The sequence below is a fragment of the Bos grunniens genome, chromosome 17, assembly GCF_055505025.1.
Source record: "Bos grunniens cultivar Pamir isolate PY7600 chromosome 17, Bosgru_T2T1.0, whole genome shotgun sequence".
Taxonomy (NCBI): domain Eukaryota; kingdom Metazoa; phylum Chordata; class Mammalia; order Artiodactyla; family Bovidae; genus Bos; species Bos grunniens.
The window spans coordinates 13,936,959-13,960,808 of record NC_141181.1 but is presented as its reverse complement, the minus strand read 5'-3'; positions in this window follow the sequence as shown (position 1 = coordinate 13,960,808).

Sequence of the window (23,850 nt, the reverse complement as noted above, 5' to 3'; positions counted from 1 at the left end):
TTTTCAATGGGAGTCTTACTTCCTAGCATCTTCTTAATGCAGAGTATGGTAGACAGAATGCTGAGACTCACTCCCTGGTGTACACACTGTATAACATCCTTACCTTCAATGTGAACAAACTGGGGATATGATGGATTTCATAGGCCCACCATTAGGTTACCTTGTATTGCAAAGGGGGAAAGATTTTGAAGCTGTAATTAGGGTCCCAAATCAGACGGCTTTCAATAAACTAAAGGAAGAGCCTGATCTCATCAGGTGAACCTTGAAAAGGGACAGTGCCCTTTCTGAAAGGAGGGATTCAACATCCAAGGGTTTCTCCTGCTGGCCTTGGAGGACAGAGTGTTATGTAATGAGAAGGGCCACGTGCAAGGAATTGTGCATGGCTGGGATGTGAGAGTTGGACTGTGAAGGAGGCTGAGCGCCGAAGAATTGATGCTTTTAAACTGTGGTGTTGGAGAAGACTCTTGAGAGTCCCTTGGACTGCAAGGAGATCCAACCAGTCCATTCTGAAGGAGATCAGCCCTGGGGGTTCTTTGGAGGGAATGATGCTGAAGCTGAAACTCCAGTACTTTGGCCACCTCATGGGAAGAGTTGACTTATTGGAAAAGACTCTGATGCTGGGAGGGATTGGGGGCAGGAAGAGAAGGGGACGACAGAGGATGAGATAACTGGATGGCATCACTGACTCAATGGACGAAAGTCTGAGTGAACTCTGGGAGTTGGTGATGGACAGGGAGGCCTGGCGTGCTGCGATTCATGGGGTTGCAAAGAGTCGGACATGACTGAGTGACTGAACTGAACTGAACTGAACTGAAGGAGCTGAGAGTGACCGTGGTCTGACGGCCTGCAAGAAAATAGAGACCCAAGTTCCTTGACTGCAAGGAACTGTAACCTTTCAAAATCTGAATGATCTTAGAAGAGGATGCTGAGCCTCAGATGAAATCACAGCCCTGGACAACACTTTGATTTTAATGTAGTGAGACCTTGAGCAGTGGACCTGGCCAACTTGTGCCTGTACTCCTGACCTATGAAAACTGAAATAATACATTTGTGTTAAGTCATTAAATGTGTGATAATCTCTTATGTTGTTGCTGTTTAGTTGATAAATTATGTCCAACTTTTTTGCACCCCCATGGACAATAGCCTGACATGTTCCTCTGTCCATGGGATTTCCCAGGCAAGAAGAGTGGGTTGCCATTTCTTTCTCCAGGGGACTTCCAAACCTGCATTGGTAAGCAGGTTCTTTACCATGGAGCCACCAGGGAAGCCCATAATCTGTTATAGAACTAATACACACAGCATATGAATCCATTCAGGATCATTGTAAAGTCTGTGATGATTAATTTCCTACCAGTCCTCAGCCTTATATGCATTCCTCTGAACAGTCACTATTTAGTCTTACTCATGATTTACAATTGCAAAGACAAACTCATTTTATCTTTGAACTATTCAGCCTAAAATCTGGATGAATCTCCCTTCTATTTTATAGATGAGGAAACTGAGGTTGAGTACAATTGACTAGTTTGAGTTTATACTGCTAATAAGTAGAAAAAAAAATGATATGTATTTCAGAGTTCTTTCCACAATGGTAGAGAAACTGGATTAAGATTTACTTTGGGGGGACTTAACTGTCAGTCCAGTAGTTAAGACTCCACTGCAGGGGGCATGAGTTTGATCCCTAGTTGGGGAACTAAGATCCAGCATGCTTTTGGTTTAATTACAGTGGAATCAATCCCTCCCACTTCTGAGTTGTGTTAGCACTGCTCTTTGTTGTTGATCTATTTCCTGTAACAGTCAATACAATCCACTGTAACTGAACTAGAACATTTGTTTCCCATAGTACTGTATCGGCAGAAGAAGCTGTAACTAATAACTTTAATTGATATTTTCTGAATTAATGAATGAATTTAATGAGGATGAATTGGCTGGGTAGATGCGAGAGACAGTTAGAAATATTAAAATGGCTGCAAATTATAATAGGGTGGAGCGTGAGGGCAGGAAATTAGGAAAGCAGAAAGGCTTTAAAAGCAAATACCTAAGGAAAAAATTAAGCTCCTAAGAAAACACTTTTGAACTCTGGTGTTGGAGAAGACTCTTGAGAGTTCCTTGGACAGCAAGGAGATCCAACCAGTTCATCCTACAGGAAATCAGTGCTGAATATTCATTGGAAGGACTGATGCTGAAGCTGAAACTCCAATACTTTGGACACCTGATGCAAAGAAACAGCTCATTGGAAAAGACTCTGATGCTGGGAAAGGTTGAAGGCAAGAGGAGAAGGGGGATAACAGAGGATGAGATGGTTGGATGGTATCACCAACTCTATGGACATGAGTTTGAGTATGCTCTGGGATTTGGTGATGGACAGGGAAGCCTGGCGTGCTGCAGTCCATGGGGTCGCAAAGAGTCGGACATGACTGAGCGACTGAACTGAAATGAAGAAAATACTTTCAACATATGTTGATGAAATACTTAAGGCACTGGGGCATACTCAAACCAGATCTCCCAATAAAATCATCATTAATAAAACAGAGAACAACATTAATGAAATAGAATTATTACAGGGCTGTGATTTCATCTAAAACTTTGGCAACGTAATCATCTCTCTATTTTTGCATCACGTGTCACTCTCACTGTAAAGACTGTGATCTTAAAAAGTAGATCAGTGTAAAAAAAAATAAATAAAAGTCCACTAATCTCAGTTTGCCCCAGCATCTCTTCCAAGGGAGCTTCAAGAGTGTCCCACATTGTAATACCAAATACTCAGCTCTTTCTTTAGCAGGAGATGATCAGGGATTGAATTCTACAGTTTTCTGTAGCCTTTTATTGTTTAATTATGGCAATAAGCAGGAAACTGCAATTTCCTTGAAGGAAATGTCTAGCCTTCCAACTCTATATCCTTTGTGTGCTGTGATTAGTTGCTCAACCAGGTCTGACTCTTTGTGACCCTATGGACTGTAGCCCACCAGGCTCCTCTGTCCATGGGGATTCTCCAGGCAAGATTACTAAAGTGGGGTGCCATGCCCTCCTCCAGGGGATCTTCCCAATCAAGGGATCAAACCCAGGTCTTTCAGATTGCAGGTGGATTCTTTACCAGCTGAGCTACCAGGCCTTTGGGTCTAGCATAATGTTTCTGTACAAGATGAAGGTAAGTTATGACAGGATCTGAAATCATCCTAGCTTATTTGAAGACACAATTTTATGTACAAAATACCAAGGAAGAGTGAAAACAGAAACAGTCATGACCATGACCCTAAACAGGCAAGGCAATGGTTTGCCTCAAGCTGGGATGAAGATGGAGACAGAGGTTGGATTTGAGATGTACTTTGGAGGCAAAGTTGATAAAGGCTTCTGTGGTGGCTCAGATGGTAAAGTGTCTACCTACAATGCAGGAGACCTGGGTTCGATCCCTGGGTTGGAAAGATCCTCTGGAGAAGTAAATGGCAACCCACTCCAGTACTCTTGCCTGGAAAATCCCACGGACAGAGGAGACTGGTAGGCTATAGTCTATGGGGTCACAAAGAGTCGGACACAACTGAGCGACTTCACTTTTGGAGGCAAAGTTGATAGGATTTGATGACAGCAAGGGAAGAACCAAGGGTACTTCCTAGGGTTTTGACTTAAGCACCTGGATGATGATAGTACCATTTACTGAGAAAGATAATCAGATAACCCAAAGCTTTACAGAAAGTCTCCTACATATGAACCTTCAAGTTGTGAACTTTCAAAGATGTGAACATGTGTTCCATCAGCGTCAGGCATGAATGAGATTGTAGATTGCCCTCCATCTCCTATCTCCCACCTCCTCTTTCTCCTCCAGTCAGTAATCCTTCTTGCCTGTTCACTCAATGACAGCCGCTGTATGCCAGCTATTGTCTGTATGTACTACTGGACTTTTCAAGGTACTCTCTCCATATCCCACAAAGTTGTGTCAAACTTTTGTCACCCCATGGACTGTAGCCTGCCAGGCTCCTCTGTCCATGGGATTCTCCAAGCAAGAATACTGGAGTGGGTTGCCATTTCCTTATCCAAGGGATCTTCCCAACCCAGGAATTGAACCCAGGTCTCCTGCATTCCAGGCAGATTTTTTACCTACTGAACTACCTACAACAGAAGACCCCCAAGGTACTATACTGTAAGATTAAAAATATTTCCTTTATTCTTGTGTGTTTGTTTGTTATGTATTATTTGTGTGAAAAGTACTATAAGCCCATTACAGTACAGTACAGTACTATATAGCCAATTAAGTTAGTTGGGTACCCAGGCTAACTTTGTTGGACTTACAAATTGGAATTATGAATACACTCTTGGAATGGAACTTGTTCATATGTAGGGGACTTACTGTGCTATTCAACTTGTTAAGTTTGAGATGCCTTTTCATTACCCAAGTATGCATTAAACAGCAGAGCAAGATCAAATCTGGGCTGGTATGGTCCAGAAGGGATTCACAGAATAAAAGACAACTTGCCCTTGAAAAGTGAGTTAAATTCAAATGGATATTGGAGGAACTTTCTGCATTTCTTGCAGAGGAAAGAGAATTGAAAAATATGTGAGCATGAGCATGAAATGTGGTTGGAGGTAAAAAGGTGAGGAAAAGTAAGAGGTAAAATAGGGCTTCCCAGGTGGCTCAGTGGTAAAGAATCCACCTGCCAATGCAGGAGACAGAGATGTGGGTTGGATCCCTGGGTCAGGAAGATCCCCTGGAGGAGGAATGGCAACCCACTCCAGTGTTCTTGCCTGGAGAATCCCATGAACAGAGGAGCCTGGGGGGCTACAGTCCATGGGGTCGCAAAAAGTTAGACATGACTGAGCAACTAATACACACACACGAACTCCATCACGTGTGTAGGTTTCTGTGCCCACTACCACAGTCTAGACATGGAACATCTCACTGAGCGAGTTATTTAATGTCCTGGTGTCCTCTGCAGTAAAACTCAAAGAGTTCAATTTTATATCCTTTATGGGGTCACAAAGAGTCAGACACAACTTAGTGACTGAGCATGAGCACCAGGAGGTAAGATTAGAATTGCAACGTAGAACCAGTGGATGAGAGTGAGTGATAGTCGTTCAGTCAGGTTCAACTCTTTGAGACGCCCGTGGACTGCAAGCCACCAGGACTAGTACATAGGAATCGCAAAAAAAAAAAAAAAAAAAAAGAGTTCGAATTCTTCCTCTGAAAAAAAAATGTAGGAGCTAGGATAAATTTCAGTTTCGATTCTGACCAATCCTCTCTTTTATCCCCAGTTCTTAACACACAGTTTGCTATGCAGAAAGTGCTCAATCTATTAAATGAATGAGTCAACAGTGAATGAATGATTGTAAATCTAAGTATGCTTGAACAATGAGAGAACAATGGGTGAAAAAGCAATGAAGGGTTCCCTATTTCAAACATCTAGGTTTTCAGAGGAGATAGAGCCTTTGTATTTTTTAATGGTGAAGAGAAGGAAATAAATCTGCCTTATTATATTGCCTAGCCTGGTAAGATGACAAAAGGAGATAGGAAATTCAAGTTTAGTCTATCAAAAAGTACTAAAATCTTAAAATATCACCAGAGATTTCTACTAAAACAATGAATTTGACAAATGACTTAGGTGATTAATGAGATTAAGCAACACCTGGGTAATTTTTTTAATGTTCTAAGAATCAAGTGGCTGCGATTTTTCTCTTAGCTATTCATGTCACATGACATTCAATCCTTATATAGTTTAAAAATTGAAAGTTTATACTATTTTTGTTCAGTATGTCTGTAGCATTTCTGACCAAAACATTAAACTGATTAGATCGTTTTCTAGGGCACCATGTCAATATTCAGTGGAATGATCAATCAAAATCTCCCTTTTCTTTATAACCTGCTTTTGTTTCAGATAATCTCCACTTTTGACACAGTTTGCAATTGTCATACATTTGTATTTACGTGTGCAGATACACAGGTCTGTTACAGTTTCGTCATGGTAGAGATGGTAGAGTTGCTTTGTTTACTCAAGTTCTGAAACTAAGTCACTGCTCAGCACACAATGAAGTAAAAATGGCAAACCTCCCATAAGGTCAGTAAACTTTGCTGGCACTTACTTGCTATTGGTCTCAAAGTTCTCAGATTAAACACTCCTTTTATTGGATTATTCTTTAATGGGACTTTTTAAAGCGCATTTTAATAGCCTCCATATTTCAGCAGATATACATTGAAAGGCATTTGGAACACCTCCCAGTTGCAAAATTTTTGATCTTCTAATTTCTTAGAATTCTGACAACCTACCAGGTAACAGTTAGTATGATATTATGCTGACACATTCCAGAGTTGGCAGTTGTTAGATTTGCCAGTGCAGTTTGTTGCCCAGATCCCATGGGCCAGAGATTTACTGACTTTTCCTCTTACCTACCTCTTCATAGACCCTCCCCCCACCTCTTTTGTTTTAAGCTGAATACACCATGGGTGTGTTTTTAGGTACACCATGACTATCAGACTATAAATGTCTGACCTAGTGTAAAATCAGAATTAGCTACAGAAATTTTATATTGGAAAATTTTCACTATTATGTGTAATTTAAAGAATCAGAGATAACACATATAGAGCAAATATATGTTTTCTTCACCCAGAGTCATGCCATTCTCAGAACTTTCCCAAGTTCATAGATGAATTGTAGGTGATCTGCAAACGCTCTGAAAAGCTAAATCTAGCAGAGTAAGCCCGCTGTGGACACCACTCAGATTTCTTCTTTCCCAAAGAAGAACATCAAGCATGGAAAGGAGTAGAGAAGGATGAAATTTAAAAACAATTATAAAATAATTATCAGTTCAGTTCAGTCATCCAGTCACGTCCGACTCTTTGTGACCCCATGGACAGCAGCACGCCATTCCTCCCTGTCCATCATCAACTCCCTGAGCTTACTGAAACTCATGTCCATAGAGTCATGATGCCATCCAACCCCTCATCCTCTGTCCTCTCCTTTTCCTTCTGCCTTTAATCTTTCCCAGCATCAGGGTCTTTTCAAATGAGTCAGTTCTTTTAATCAGGTGGCCAAAATATTGAAGTTCCAGCTTCAGCATCAGTCCTTCCAATGAATATTTAGGACTGATTTCCTTTAGGATGGACTGGTTGGATCTCCTTGCTGTCCAAGGGACTCTCAAGAGTCTTCTCCAACACCACAGTTCAAAAGCATCAATTCTTCAGCACTCAGCTTTCTTTATAGCCCAACTCTCACATCCATACACGACTACTGGAAAAACCACAGCTTTGACTAGATGGACCTTTGTAGGCAAAGTAATGTCTCTGCTTTTGAATATGCTGTCTAGGTTGGTCATAAATTTTCTTCCAAGGAGCAAGTGTCTTTTAATTTCATGGCTGCAGTCACCATCTGCAGTGATTTTGGAGCCCCCCAAATTAAAATCTGTCACTGTTTCCATTGTTTCCCCATCTATTTGCCATGAAGTGATGGGACTGGATGCCATGATGTTAGTTTTCTGACTGTTGAGTTTTAAGCCAACTTTTTCACTCTCCACTTTCACTTTCATCAAGAGGTTCTTTAGTTCTTCTTCACTTTCTGCCATAAGAGTGGTGTCATCTGCATATCTGAGGTTATTGATATTTCTCCCAGCAATCTTGATTCCAGCTTGTTCTTCCTCCAGCCCAGCATTTCTCATGATGTACTCTGCATAGGAGTTAAATAAGCAGGGTGACAATATACAGCCTTGACATACTCCTTTCCCAATTTGGAACCAGTCTATTGTTCCATGTCCAGTTCTAACTGTTGCTTTTTTTTTTTTTTTTCCTGTGTGTTTTCATTTATTTTCTTTTTTTTTTTCTAATTTTATTTTATTTTTAAACTTTACATAATTGTATTAGTTTTGCCAAATATCAAAATGAATCCACCACAGGTATACATGTGTTCCCCATCCCGAACCCTCCTCCCTCCTCCCTCCCCATACCATCCCTCTGGGCCGTCCCAGTGCATCAGCCCCAAGCATCCAGCATCGTGCATCGAACCTGGACTGGCAACTCGTTTCCTACATGATATTTTACATGTTTCATTGCCATTCTCCCAAATCTCCCCACCCTCTCCCTCTCCCACAGAGTCCATAAGACTGTTCTATACATCCTGCATACAGATTTCTCAGGAGGCAGGTCAGGTGGTCTGGTATTCCCATCTCTTTCAGAATTTCTCACAGTTTGTTGTGGTCCACACAATCAAAGGCTTTGGCATAGTCAATAAAGCAGAAATAGATGTTTTTCTGGAATTCTCTTGCTTTTTTTATGATCCAATGAATGTTGGCAATTTGATCTCTGGTTCCTCTGCCTTTTCTAAACCCATCTTGAACATCTGGAAGTTCACGGTTCATGTATTGTTGAAGCCTGGCTTGGAGAATTTTGAGCATTTCTCTGCTGGCATGTGAGATGAGTGTAATTGTATGGTATTTTGAGTATTCTTTGGTATTGCCTTTCTTTGGGATTGGAATGAAAACAGATCTTTTCCAGTCCTGTGGTCACTGCTGAGTTTTCCAAATTTGCTGGCATAGAGTGCAGCACTTTCACAGCATCATCTTTTAGGATTTGAAATAGCTCAACTGGAATTCCATCACCTCCACTAGCTTTGTTCATAGTGATGCTTCCTAAGGTCCACTTGACTTCACATTCCAGGATGTCTGGCTCTAGGTGAGTGATCACACCATCATGGTTATCTGGGTCATGAAGATCTGTTTTGTATAGTTCTTCTGTGTATTCTTGCCACCTCTTCTTAATATCTTCTGCTTCTGTTAGGTCCATATCATTTCTGCCCTTTATTATGCCCGTCTTTGCATGAAATATTCCCATGGTATCTCTAATTTTCTTGAAGAGATCTCTAGTCTTTCCCATTCTATTGTTTTCCTCTATTTCTTTGCACTGATCACTGAGGAAGATTTTCTTATCTCTCCTTGCTATTTTTTGGAGCTCTGCACCCAAATGCATATATCTTTCCTTTTCTCCTTTGCCTTTTGCATCTTTTCTTTCCTCATCTAATTGTAAGGCCTCTTCAGACAACAGTTTTGCCTTTTTGCATTTCTTTTTCTTGGGGATGGTCTTGATCCCTGCCTCCTGTACAATATCATGAACCTCCGTCCGTAGTTCATCAGGCACTCTGTCTATCAGATCTAATCCCTTGAATCTATTTGTCACTTCCACTGTATAATCATAAGGGATTTGATTTAGGTCATACCTGAATGGTCTAGTTGTTTTCCCTACTTTATTCAGTTTAAATCTGAATTTGGTTATAAAAATTCCTCAAGAGCTACCTTTTTGGCAGCCAGTGAATCTAGGGGTGGACAAGAGTCAAGACTCTCCTGGTATTGATTTGGCTTCAATTTTGTTGGAAATCATCTTCTTCCTGGTAGAGGAAGCAAAGGTAAGAAGGTAGGCCATGGTATGAAATAGCATCCTGTCTTAGAGTAGGGTACCCGACCTCTACTCCACTTTGGATTTTTCCAGCTTCAAGTAGGAGGAGGATTACAGGAATCAGCATAGACATTAGCCCAAGGCATTCTTGTTATAGCACTGGGTCCAGTGCATTCCTTCCTTCTTCCATTTATTAACAAAGGTTTACTGGTCATTAACCAGGAGTCAAGCAATGAGCTAAAAACATACAAACAGAAACAGGTTCTCCCCTCTCCCCCCCCAAAAAAAACCCAGAAATAGGTTCTGACCTCAAGGAGGTAAACATCTAGTGGGGAGACAGAGTCACATCATAAATAGACAAGTAGGGTCCAATATTAAAAATAAAATCACAGCTCCATGCAGTAACAATTATGAGAGTGTGATCAAGATCAAGGCACCTAATTTAACAGGGATGACCCTAGGGGAATGATTCCTAAATTGAACTATTAATATTAATGAGATGAGCTTAGAGCATGGAAGGCTAGAAGGACCCCATAAGCAAATCGACCACTCACAAATTGACAACTCACATTATGTGTCTGGAGAACTTTATGCAGTGCAGCATTTCTGTCTTATACAGTATTGGGCAAAGGAAATCATGCTGAAGAAAAGCAGGCAGTGAGTAACATGGAGGGCTTGACATTCCAACCAGTCCATTCTGAAGGAGATCAGTCCTGGGTGTTCTTTGGAAGGAATGATGCTAAAGCTGAAACTCCAGTACTTTGGCCACCTCATGCGAAGAGTTGACTCATTGAAAAAGACCTTGATGCTGGGAGGCATTGGGGGCAGGAGAAGGGTCGACAGAGGATGAGATGGCTGAATGGCATCACCGACTCGATGGACATGAGTTTGGGTGAACTCCGGGAGCTGGTGATGGACAGGGAGGCCTGGCGTGCTGCAATTCATGGGGTCCCAAAGAGTCAGACACGACTGAGCAACTGAACTGAACTGAACTGAACTGAATATTCTCTACCATGAAGTTACATGAGGCTGTTGAAATTTAAATAATATTTTAAAAAACAAACATTTAGTTCTTCTGAAGCACTAGTCACATTTCATGTGCTCGTGGTAGGTAGTGGCTCCCATGGAGAGTGCAGATTATAGAACATTTTCTATCAATGCAGAAAGTTCGGTTGGGCAGTGTTGGCATAGGCAGTCCTGAACTCATGAAGTGTTTTTTATAGAGAAGTTAGATTTAAGTCTTAGATTCACACCGGGAACTTTGGAAGACACACTTGAAAAGACAAGATAGAGATGGGAGCTCCTTTAGATGGAATGTTTAATGGTCCGTGCTTCCGTTCTGGTGGTGCAAAAGACAAAAAGTAACACGTAGTAGGCAAAATACATAGAACATCAAAGAGTGACAAGGCTTTAGAGACTAAAACAAGGAAGAGAGAATAGTAGGGGCTGATGATGGGTTCAGTTGTAAAGAAAGTGATTAGAGAAGGGCTCACAGAGAAGGTGACTTTGGACCAAAGACCTGGAAGAGAAAAGAGCATGGCTTAGGTATCTGGGGATGAGGTGCATGAATAGCCTGTCTATTTAAGACACATGTGCATCATGATTTAATTTTTTTCTTTACCTCATTGAATCAGTCAGGGTTCTTCAGGAAAATAGAACCAATTCTTGTGTGTGTGTGTGTGTGTGTCTGTGGCAGGGGGAATGGGGAAGTTGGGTAGGGGAGGGAACCTTCCCTGGTGGACCAGTGGCTAAGACTCTGCAACTCTGTGCTCCCAAAGTAAGGGGTCCAGATTTGATCCCTGGTTGGAGAATTAAGGTTCTGTATCCCCCACAATGTGGCCCAAAATGTGTGTGTGTGTAAAATATGTATGTACACATAAAGAGATTTGCTAAAAGAATAATGGCCCATGGGGTCCACTGCAGTCCATGGGGTCGCAAAGAGTCAGACACTACTGAGCAAAGGAACTGAATGCAACTGTGCAGTTGTGCAGGCTAGAAAGTCTACAGTCTGCTGGGCAAGCTGAAAACTCAGGCAGGAATTGATCTTGCAGGTTTAAAAAAAATTTTACTGGACTATAGTTGGCTTGATCCTGCAGTTTGAGACAGAATTTCTTATTTTCTGGTTAACCTCAATTTTTGCTCTTCAGGCCTTTAACTGATAGGATAAGATCCATTCACATGTCTAAATATAATTTTTTAATGGAAAGTCATATGTTACATTATATATGACAATCACAACTACAAAATACCCTTTAGCAATATCTAGCTGAACCATTACGCTTACCTAACTCCCATGTTTCAGATAAGAGAATTGAGGTTAGTAAAGAAGGAAAACTTGACCAAACTAGTTCAAGGAGAACCTAATGCTCATTTAAGTCTCCTGACACTAAATCCAGTTCTCTTTTTTTCTACCCAGTCTAAGTAAACCAGACAAAGAAACCGGAATTAGATCACATAGGGAGCTCCAGATTAAAGGAGAATAGGTTCAGACATGCCTTTATATTTTATGACATTCACTATTGAACTCTGTTTTTGAATGGAAAGTTCTTATCTTTATCTCTTTGAATATTTTCCCATTCTGCAATTTTTTTTTTCTATTTTGACTCTTTGGTAGTTCTGAATATATGTTGAAAATCAGTTTCCCAAGTCCATAATCTCTCTCTCTTATTTCTTTAGCTCTTTGTCTCTCTATACCAGATCCTCAGTAGTTTCCTTACAACTATCTTTCAGTTATGAACAAAATTTCCCCTCAGTTGTGCTAATATGCCTTTAAGCCAAACATCCAGTATTTTCATAACAATTCTCATGGTTTTCATCTCTAGACAGCCTTTTTGGTTTTATCCCATGTTCCGTTTCTTGTTTTCTTTTCTTTTTGATTCTCTCTTGGATGCACTGGTCTTGGTTGTTGTGTTCGGGCTTTCTCTAGCCGCTTAAAGCAGGGGTTCTTCTCTAGTTGCGATGCACGGGCTTCTCATCGTGCTGGCTTCTCTTGGTGCGGAGCACAGCTCTAGGGTGTGCAGGCTTCAATAGTTGTGGCACACGGGCTTGGTTGCCCCTAGGAATGTGGGATCTTTCTGGACCAGATCAAACCGGTATTTCCTGCATTGCAAGGCAGATTCTTAATCACTGGACCATTAAGGAAGGCCCAGTTGTTGTTCAGTCATTCAGCCATGTCCAACTCTTTGCAACCCCGTGGACAGCAGCACGCCAGCCTTCCCTATCCTTCACCATGTCCTGGAGCTTGCTCAAACTCATGTCCATTGAGTCAGTGATGCCATCCACCCATCTTGCCCTCTATCATCCTCATCTCCTCCTGCCTTCAGTGTTTCCCAGCATCAGGGTCTTTTCTAATGAGTTGGCTCTTTGCATCAGGTGGCCAAAGTATTGGAGCTTCAGCTTCAGCATCAGTCCCTCTAATGAATATTCAGGACTAATTTCCTTTAGGATTGACTGGTTTGATCTCCTTGCAGTCCAAAGTACTCTGAAGACTCTTCTCCAGCACCACAGTTCAAAAGCATCGATTCTTCAGCATTCAGCCTTCTTTATGGTCCAACTCTCACATCCATATATGACTACCGGAAAAACCAAAGCTTTGACTCTAAGGACATTTGTCAGCAAAGTAATGCCTCTTCTTTTTAATATCGCTGTCTTGGTTTGTCATAGCTTAATGTCTATGCTTTTTAATATTGCTTTCTAGGTTTGTCATAGCTTTTCTTCCAAGGAGCATGTGTGTTTTAATTTCATGGCTACAGTCACCATCTGCAGTGATTTTGAAACCCAAGAAAGTCTGTCACTGTTTTCATTGTTTCCCCATCTATTTCCATGAAGTGATGAGATCAGATGCCATGATCTTAGATTTTTCAATGTTGAATTATAAACCAGCTTTTTCACTCTCCTCTTTCACCTTCATCAAGAGGCTCTTTAATTCCTCTTCACTTTCTGCCATAAGGGTGATGTCATCTGAATTTCTGAGGTTATTGATATTTCTCCCAGCAATCTTGATTCCAGCTTGTGCTTCCTTCAGCCCAGCATTTCACATAATGTACTCTGCATAGAATTTAAATAGGCAGGGTGACAATATACAGCCTTGACAGACTCCTTTTCCAATTTTGAAGCAGTCCATTGTTCCATGTCTGGTTCTAACTGTTGTTTTTTGACCTGCATACTGGTTTCTCAGGAAGCAGGAAATGTGGTCTGGTAGGATGCCAAAGAATGCTCAAACTACTACACAATTGCACTCATCTCACATGCTAGTAAAGTAGTGTTCAAAATTCTCCAAGCCAGGCTTCAGCAATATGTGAACCGTGAACTTCCTGATGTTCAAGCTGGTTTTAGAAAAGGCAGAGGAACCAGAGATCAAATTGCCAACATTTGCTGGATCATGGAAAAAGCAAGAGAGTTCCAGAAAAGCATCTATTTCTGCTTTATTGACTATGCCAAAGCTTTGACTGTGTGGATCACAATAAACTGTGGAAAATTCTGAAAGAGATGGGAATACCAGACCACCTGATCTGCCTCTTGAGACATTTGTATGCAGGTCACGAAGCAAGAGTTAGAACTGAACATGGAACAACAGACTGGTTCCAAATAGGAAAAGGAGTTCGTCAGGGCTGTATATTGTCACCCTGTTTATTTAACTTATATGCACAGTACATCATGAGAAATGCTGGACTGGAAGAAACACAAGCTGGAATCAAGATTGCCGGGAGAAATATCAATAACCTCAGATATGCAGATGACACCACCCTTATGGCAGAAAGTGAAGAGGAACTAAAAAGCCTCTTGATAAAAGTGAAAGCGGAGAGTGAAAAAGTTGGCTTAAAGCTCAACATTCAGAAAACGAAGATCATGGCATCTGGTCCCATCACTTCATGGGAAATAGATGGGGAAACAGTGGAAACAGTGTCAGACTTTATTTTTTTGGGCTCCAAAATCACTGCAGATGGTGACTGCAGCCATGAAATTAAAAGACGCTTACTCCTTGGAAGGAAAGTTATGACCAACCTAGATAGTATATTCAAAAGCAGAGACATTATTTTGCCAACAAAAGTCTGTCTAGTCAAGGCTATGGTTTTTCCTGTGGTCATGTATGGATGTGAGAGTTGGACTGTGAAGAAGGCTGAGCACCGAAGAATTGATGCTTTTGAACTGTGGTGTTGGAGAAGACTCTTGAGAGTCACTTGGACTGCAAGGAGATCCAACCAGTCCATTTTGAAGGAGATCAGTCCTGGGGTTTCTTTGGAAGGACTGATGCTGAAACTCCGGTACTTTGGCCACCTCATGCGAAGAGTTGACTCATTGGAAAAGACTCTGATGCTGGGAGGGATTGGGGGCAGGAGGAGAAGGGGACGACAGAGGATGAGATGGCTGGATGGCATCACTGACTTGATGGACGTGAGTCTCAGTGAACTCTGGGAGTTGGTGATGGACAGGGAGGCCTGGCGTCCTGCGATTCATGGTATCGCAAAGAGTCGGACACGACTGAGCCACTGATCTGATCTGATCTGATGCCCATCTCTTGAAGAATTTTCCACAGTTTGCTATGATCCACACAGTCAAAAGCTTTCGTGTAGTCAATGAAGCAGAAGTAGATGTTTTTCTAGAATTCTCTCACTTTTTCTATGATCCAATGGATGTTGGCCATTTGCTTTCTGGTTCCTTTGCCTTTCCTAAATCTTTCTTGAACATCTGGAAGTTCTCAGTTCACGTACTCTTCAATCCTGGCTTGGAGAATTTTGAAGCATTATTTTGCTAGCATGTGAAATGAGTACAATTGTGAAGTAGTTTGAACATTCTTTGGCATTAGCTTTCTTTAGGCCTGAAATGAAAACTGACCTTTTCCAGTCCTACGGTTGTGTTTTCTGTATTTGCTGGCATATTAAGTTTAGCACTTCCACAGCATCATCTTTGGTATTTGAAATAGCTCAGCTGGCATTCTATCACTTCCACTAGCTTTGTTTGTAGTGATGCTTCCTAAGGTCCACTTGACTTAGCACTCCAAGATGTCTGGCTCTAGGTGAGTGATTACACCATTATGGTTATCTGGGTCATAAAGATCTTTATTTGTGTAGTTTTCCTGTGTATTCTGTACTTATTTTAAAAACCACTGCTAATTTTATTTTCTGAAGCTTTGGAGAATTTAATCCTACATGTGCCCTCCAATTCTTGCTTACAGTAATGGAGTTTTCCTCGTATATTTTTTACTTTGAGACTGTGAGCTCATCTTCAGTGGCGCTCTACCAGCAGAATCCCTGAGGCTTGGGTTAAGGGCATATCCCTCCAGAGTTATTTCGCATTTGGTTCCTCCAGGCAACCCAAAGACATGTCCAGCTTAGAACTCACTTTAGCATTAATTCTTCTGCTTTATAGGCACAAATTATGCAAGTGATATAACTTGAACATCAAACCCAATTGTGACATAAGCCCATGGGAATGAATTTTCAAGAGAAACTTGTCCCTAGCAATAACAGAGTCAGAAAACAAGCTTCTTTATAATGTCCTTCTGCCAATGGAAAGATTTTTATAACCCAGTTTTTTTTGTTTTTTTTGTTTTTGCTGAGGATTCAGATTTTGAGTATTCATGTGTTTGTATGAGAAGCCTAAGTTCCAAATTCTCGCTTTACCAGGGCTTGAGGTAAATGAATTCGCATTACCTAGACTGACTACCTCGCTTTAACCCCTAGGATAGCTAGCTTGATTATACTCTCATTTTCAATTCCCTCTTTGCTCTGACAGATAAATTAGATTGAGACATCCTGTGCTAGAAAATATAATATTTTAAAATATAACTGACTATAATACTTTTAATATACCTGACTAGACACATACACAGACATCCTGAACATATGCAAAGGCATGTCACATGCAAAGAGTTATAATAATAGTTACCATTCATTGAGGCCTGGGAATGTGACAGGAGTTTTGCACACTGTGTGTGCATTGTCTCAGTGATAACATTCTAAGTAGTACTGTTATTAGGCTTGTTTTACATGTAAGAAAACAGAATTCAAGGTCTTGGAAAACTGCTCAAAAGTAACAAACTAGTATGGAGACTCCAAGTTATCTGAGTCCGTGGAAATATTTTTAATTATCATAGCATGTGGCTTTGGGGCTTCCCTGGTGGCTCAGTGGTAAAGAATCCATCTGCCTAAGCAGGAGAGGCAGGTGTGATCCTTGGGTGGGGAAGATGCCCTAGAGAAGGGAATAACTACTCACTCCAGTATTCTTGCCTGGAGAATTCCATGGACAGAAGATCCTGGTGGGCTACTATCCATGGGGTTGTGAAAGAATCGGACACAACTTAGCAACTAAATAGCAACAACAGCACATTGTAGTCTCTGGTAATGGAAAAATGTATTTGGGCTTCCCTGGTGACTCAGCAGTAAAGTGACAATCCAGAAGTCATGGGTACCATCCCTGGGTCAGGAAGATCCCCTAGAGAAGGAAATTGCAACCCACTCTCTCAGGAAATCCCATGGACAGAAAAGCCTGGGAGGCTACAGTCCATGGGTTGCAAAGAGCTAGAAGTGACTTCACGGCTGAGCACACACAGACAGCATATAGCTTCCATTTATGAGAGAAACAGTCTCCGTATATATATGTTTTTGTTTTAAAACCTTTTAGTTTAACAAAATATTCATTTTTTATAAATTGTTGGTGATTACATAAATATATTCATATTTTGTTGACCAAATGGCATTTTTGTATTTAAAGTCAGGTTAAAAATTTTATCATGGTAAAGATGCAAGTTAATTTGCTTTTGCAAACTGGATTTTGAAGCTTTTGAACTGTGGTGCTGAAAAAGACTCTTCAGAGTCTCTTGGACAGTAAGGAGATCAAACCAGTCATTCCTAAAGGAAATCAACCCTGAATATTCATTGGAAGGACTGATGCTGAAGCTGAAGCTTCAATACTTTGGCCACCTGATGCAGAGAGCTGACTCATTGGAAAAGACCCTGGGAAAGATTGAAGGCAGGAGGGGAAGGGGGCCACAGATGGTTGAATGGCATCACCGACTCAATGGACATGTGTCTGAGCAGACTCTGGGAGATAGTGAAAGACTGGCGTGCTGCAGTCCATGCAATCAAAGAGAGTTGGACACGACTGAGTGACTGAACAACAAATATGATAACCTTCCATTTATTCTTCATGCTAGGGAATTATCTATCCACCTAAATAAATTATGCAAATTGCCCAATTAACCTTTCATATATGGAAATAGCAAAAATATATTAAAATTGAGGAGTTTGATGTCATTCTTAAGCTGATATATATATATTTTTTTGTTCTTGATGCTATAAGACAATAGCCCTCCTTTATAAATCTATCTTTAACTGAGAATTTAGCCAAGCATAAGAATCTTCTAGGAGAAAAAAGAATATTTGAGGGCTATTGTCTTATAGCATATATGTTGAGGTTCCCAACAATCATGGCTCTTTGGACATTTTTAAAACAAGGCAACCTCAGTGGAACCACTTTGAAGCCAAAGTAGTTTATATCTTTGAACCAAAATAGGGAGCAATCAAATATAATTCTTTTTTCTCCTAGAAGATTCTTCTGCTTGGCTAAATTCTCAGTTAAAGATAGATTTATAAAGGAGGGCTATTGTCTTATAGCATCAAGAACAAAACAAAATATGTATATCAGCTTAAGAATGACATCAAACTCCTCAATTTTAATATATTTTTACTATTGTAAATAGTAGAACAATGGATACTAAACCACATGATATATGAACATTTCCCTAATTAATCCATATTACTTGAAAGTGAAAGTGTTAGTCGCTCAGTCATGTTTGACTCTTTGAGACCCCATGGACTATACCCACCAGGCTCCTCTATGCCTGGAATTCTCCAGGCAAGAATAGTGGAATGAGTTGCCATTTCCTTCTCCAGGGTGTCTTCCCAACCCAGGGATCTAACCTGAGTCTCCTGCACTGCAGGCAGATTCTTTACTGCCTGAGCCACCAGAGAAGTCCTCATATTGCTTAGTTGATACTTATTTCAAGCATTTTACCACTCTCATAGACATTGAATGCGCTTTTTTGCTAATATAATTTTAGAGTATTTAGTGAGGTTAAACATCTTTGAAAATGTTCAATAGTGTTGGCATTTCTTCTACTGTGAAATAATTGTCTCTATTCATTCTTCATACAATTCTTTGAGTCTGATTTTTTTTCCCTCTACATGTTTTATGTAGTAATATTTAATTATTGGTTCTAATACTTGCCAGTTAGTTGATCATCCTTTTATACAGTGGCTTTTGGACACACAAAGTCTTCGAATTTTTAGGTATTTTTATAATTTATAATTTCTATAAAATTTATAATATTCTATTTTTATAATAGTTTAAATGCTTTTCATTCCTCTCCCCACTAGAGATTAAATAGATTTCTACTTTCTTTCAGTTTTCATGGTTCTCTTTGTTGAAATTAACACCCACTCTTATTGATCTGGAATTCATTTTAACATTTAGATGCCGTAAGAATCTAAAGATTTCTTTGGAGGGAATGATGCTAAAGCTGAAACTCCGGTACTTTGGCCACCTCATGCGAAGAGTTGACTCATTGGAAAAGACTCTGATGCTGGGAGGGATTGGGGGCAGGAGGAGAAGGGGACGACAGAGGATGAGATGGCTGGATGGCATCACTGACTCGATGGACGTGAGTCTGAGTGAACTGTGGGAGTTGGTGATGGACAGGGAGGCCTGGCGTGCTGTGATTCACGGGGTTGCAAAGAGTCAGACACGACTGAGCGACTGAACTGAACTGAAGAATCTAAATTGATTTCTTTCAAAAAATAGGTAACCAGTCTTCTGCAGATTAATATTCTTGCATAATCCATTTATTCTAAATGGATTTCACATGTCTTTTTAAAAAAATAAATATTAACCACTTATGTATAATAGGGTATATCTAGTTTTCCTGTTATTTATTTTAAACAGTTCTTGAGTCAGTTCTACACAGATTTAATTATCAGAGCTTTGTAATATATTTACTTATCCAGTAGACATATTTGCCAATCATACACTCAAATGTCCTGCCTTATCATTATTCTTCTCCTCCCAAAATAATTCTGAGTTCTTTTTAACCGTTTAGTTCACCATCATATAAAGCCAACTTCATGTGAAAATGATTTTTTCAATATAGTCACAGTTCTTACTGTGAGCATCAAATGCTATGTTACATTGTGATACGATGATACCCTCTGGACATCAGCACTTAAACAAATACTGTGATACGTTGCACCTAAAAAGAATTCTATGAAAAGAACTTTTGGAAAAGAGTGCCTGTTTGACCCTCTTTTTGGAGATTCACAACAAATATGGGCATATAGAAGAAAGAGAAATTTTTTTAAAAATTGCACCATCAAGAAACATACGTTTAATCCAGTGTTTTCCAAATTTTCATTATATTTTGATTAATACCATCAAAGCATCAAAATAGCTCCTCTGTTCTGTATGTTCTAAGAATGATCTTTCCTTTTGGCTATTCCTATTTTTTCATCCTTTTTGCCTGAGATGCTGACCAGTCCCTTAGATACGGAGCCTGTTTCTACCCAGGCTTGCCTCGAGCAGGCGGAGATGGCAGGGGCGCTGAATGTGAGCTGTATCAGCTCCTCTGAGACGTCTGCACTGCTTCATGTTGTGGGAGGTCATGGGAGTGACTTCAGTCAAGGAACAGAGGAACCAGACCGTGTGGCCTAAGTCTCCTAAAGAGAGGCAGAGTCTCCAGCTCGCCTGCAGCCCAGCGGAAAGTGGGTCACTTCACCACTGAGGAATGGCGCTGGGTGGCACTTCAGACACACTGCGGTGAGGGAACAGACCCTTATTCATCCCGGGGGAGATAGTGTTTTTCCTCCCCTGGGATAGATGCACGCTGGCCCGGCAGCCTTTATGGTTAGGCGTGACTTCCTGAGGGATTTTCTCTGGATTCACAGAAGGTTCCCTGAGTACCAGGGAAAGCCTGACTCACCCACAGGCCTGTCAGGGTGGGACTGGCATGACTTGGATGCAACTTCTACTTGGCTGAACTCCCACGACGGTCATTTTCAGCCTAAAATCAGCTGCCCCAAGGAGAGATGGAAGCACAGGATGAGGAAGAGGCCCCACGGAGGTGCTGACAGGAGCAGTAAAATCTCTCACAGGCTTCTCACAGTGCCCCAGGGTGACATATGAGGGAGCTTGGAAAATATTTTTTTCTCTACAACTTTCTTTTCCCCTCCAGCAGCTTCTCCAGCAAGTTCATGTCCCTGCTTCCTACTAGCGGATACGTATCCTAAGAGCTGCTTCTACCATGCTTTGGATAATTGGATTCAAACCTGGAGCCAGCTTCCCAACTTCGCGTCTTCATCCTTAGCTCCTGTACAAAAAGGGTCAAGATTCCTTTCAATATCCTCTTGTGTTCTCTATCACTGAAGCTACAAGAGCTATCTTGTTCTGTCCACGGCCACCCCCAGAATCAGTCCTTAAATCCTCACATGCGGTCACTCAGGTGTCAACACAAGCTCATATCTGATTTCTGTAAACAAGCAGGGTGACGGAGCTGCCTCGTCGCTGAGTCCCTCCAAGAAAGTCGAGGGTTTGTTTGCCATTATTTAAAGCCCACAGTAGCCAGATGCCAGATAAAAAAAACCGTATCAGTTTCGTTGGGGAAGTAGGTTAACAAGTCACAGAAAGAAGGAAAAGAGATGCCTGGAAGGCAATTTACCAAGATGTTCGAATCCCAGGTCTGACTCTTACTAGTTGAGGGACTTCAGGCAATCTGCTTTATCTGGTTTTTAGCTCCCTGTGAAATAGGGATGGTCATGGTATTTGCTTCACAGGAAGGTCATGACAATTAAATGAGATTGTGTGTAAATAAACATATCAATAAAATACATCTGATCTAAAAGCATACCCAGGAAATGCTGAGAATTGTGGTGACGACAATGGTCTTTGAGTGGTCACTGAAACCTTTAAAAGTTCAGTGCCATGAATAACTTTCTGGGGGAAAAAAGGGTCTATGACTTTCATTACGAGTTCCCCAAACTATTAAAAAAAGAACTCTTGGAATTATGGAAAACAATCTAAAAACATGAAAACAAGCTGAGTTTCACTGAAATAGGACAGTTGTTCCAGATAAAAGGGTCTTTTGGGGCTGGTGCACCGGGACGACCCAGAGGGATGGTACGGGGAGGGAGGAGGGTTCAGGATGGGGAACACGCGTATACCTGTGGCGGATTCATGTTGATATATGGCAAAACCAATACAATGTTGTAAAGTTAAAAAAACAAACAAACAAACAAAAAAGTTGCTTATTTAAAAAAAAAAATTACCAAATTGTTATCCTTGACTACAATGCCCTCATTGCTTTTCTTTGCTTATTCAAATATCATCTTTCCTCCAAAACTCGGGTCAGCTAACCCCTGGCTGAATACCTGACTGGACCACTTAGCTGACACTTGTACAGTTCCCTCTGTACACATTGGTCTTGTTTCTCCAGCACCATCCCAGTTACTGAAAAGCAAGGATCAAATGTTATATCTCCTTTCCATGCCCAGGGCCATCCTTTGTAGTTGTTACTAAGAGCAATTGTAGATCACTGGTCATGATATTTGTCAAAGTGTATTTTTGTATGTAAAGTATAACGAACTTCTTCTGGGTAAGTTCATGTAATGGACTATCCCTTCTGTATAGCACAGGATCCAACCTATAAGTGCTTCATGAGTGAAGGGTGAATAAATATTTTTTAAATCGGATAGCTATGAGAAACATACATTAAAGTGGATACATTAGGCAGGTGAGTTCATGAGGAAGTAACTTGTTCTAACAGATCACTGTATGGATGATGTAACCAATGCTTTGAGCATTTATTTTACATTTTCCAAACATTTGGGGTTTCCCAGGTGTTGCTAGTGGTAAAGAATCTGCCTGTCAATGCAGGAGATACAAGAGACATGAGTTCAATCCCTGAGTCAGAAAGATCTCCTGGAGAAGGAAATGGCAATCTGCTCCAGTATTCTTGCCCAGAAAATCCCATGGGCAGAGGAGTCTGGTGGGCTACAGTCCATGGGGTTGCAAAGAGTCAGACACAACTGAAGTGTGGATATACCATACTGTATGACTTATGTACCAAAAATTCACTGGAACGCTGTATTTTCATCAGGAGACCAAATTTTGAATTTTAAGAATCAGCCACCCTTCCATTCTGCTTGAGAATGAAGTCCAAACCATTGTTCCATCAGTTTTCCTCTTATGGTCCTAACATGAAGTCCATCACCCATTCTTGAACTGTACATGTATAGAAGTTTCCCAGCACCACCTAGGATAAACAAAGCAGAAAAGGGAAGATACTTAAAAGTCAAAAGGAAAACAGCCAATATGGCAACAGTCAATTATCTTCTGTGGTGATAGGGTTGGGAGAGAAAGGCGAGATGTTTATGCAAAGCAACCACAAAGTGCCATTGGAGCTATTGATGGGTAAGCTGCTTCTGAAACCTCTGTTTTTAAATAAACCATATCAGTAGCACCAAACAACTCATTTGCTGCAGATTTGTCTTCTGTTTTTTGCAAAATGCCGATAAGTGCAACTTCACTTGAGAGAGTAACTATATACATTTTTCATTTAAACAGAGCAAGTGGGAAACCACAGAATATATGCAACTATGGAAACGGGACAAATATATGCTCATGAGAAGGTGAACAAAGATACTGGCTGGCTGGGTAGGACAAAACTCTAGGCAGGGTATGAAGTTAAAGAAAATATGGCTGCTGCGAGTGGAAGTGAATCCTTCCTAGAAATTCAGACTGTTGCTATACGTTTTCCAACAAAGGAGCATGTCTGCTCAAATGTCCTAAGGAAGTCTAAACTGAAATTTTACAGAGTATTGATTCAATAGGTTCTTTTCTGGCCAATGTATTTTATGAAGCCTAAAGACAGAATTGGAAAAATTAGTTAATCAATGTGGATCATACTGTGTCTTTAATAAAGCAAAGAGTGATTCCAGACTCTGAACACACAATTAAGTACAGAAACATCAAGTCATGGGATGAATAAGGAACATGGAGTCCCGAATCATTATTTGTGATATCAGGAAACCTTGCAGAACTGCATTTCTCAACTTCTATTGCACAGAATATTCATTCTGTTGGATGTTAGCAGGTATTATGTCAATTAATTTATTTATATTTATTTTAAAACTTTTTATTTTGTACTGGGGTATAGCCAATTAACAAACAATGTTGTGATAGGTGAACAGCGAAGGGACTCAGTCATACATATCTATGTATCCATTCTCCCCCAATCCTCTTCCCACCCAGGCTGCCACACAATATTGAGTAGAATTCCCTGTGCTGTACAGTAAATCCCTGTATTGGTTATCCATCTTAAATACAGAGCTGTGCACATGCCCATCCCAAACTCCCTAATTATTCCTTCCCCCTACCCTTATGGTTGCAGGGTAGGGGGAAGGACGAGGGGAAGAGATAGTGAATTAATTTTATATAGTCAA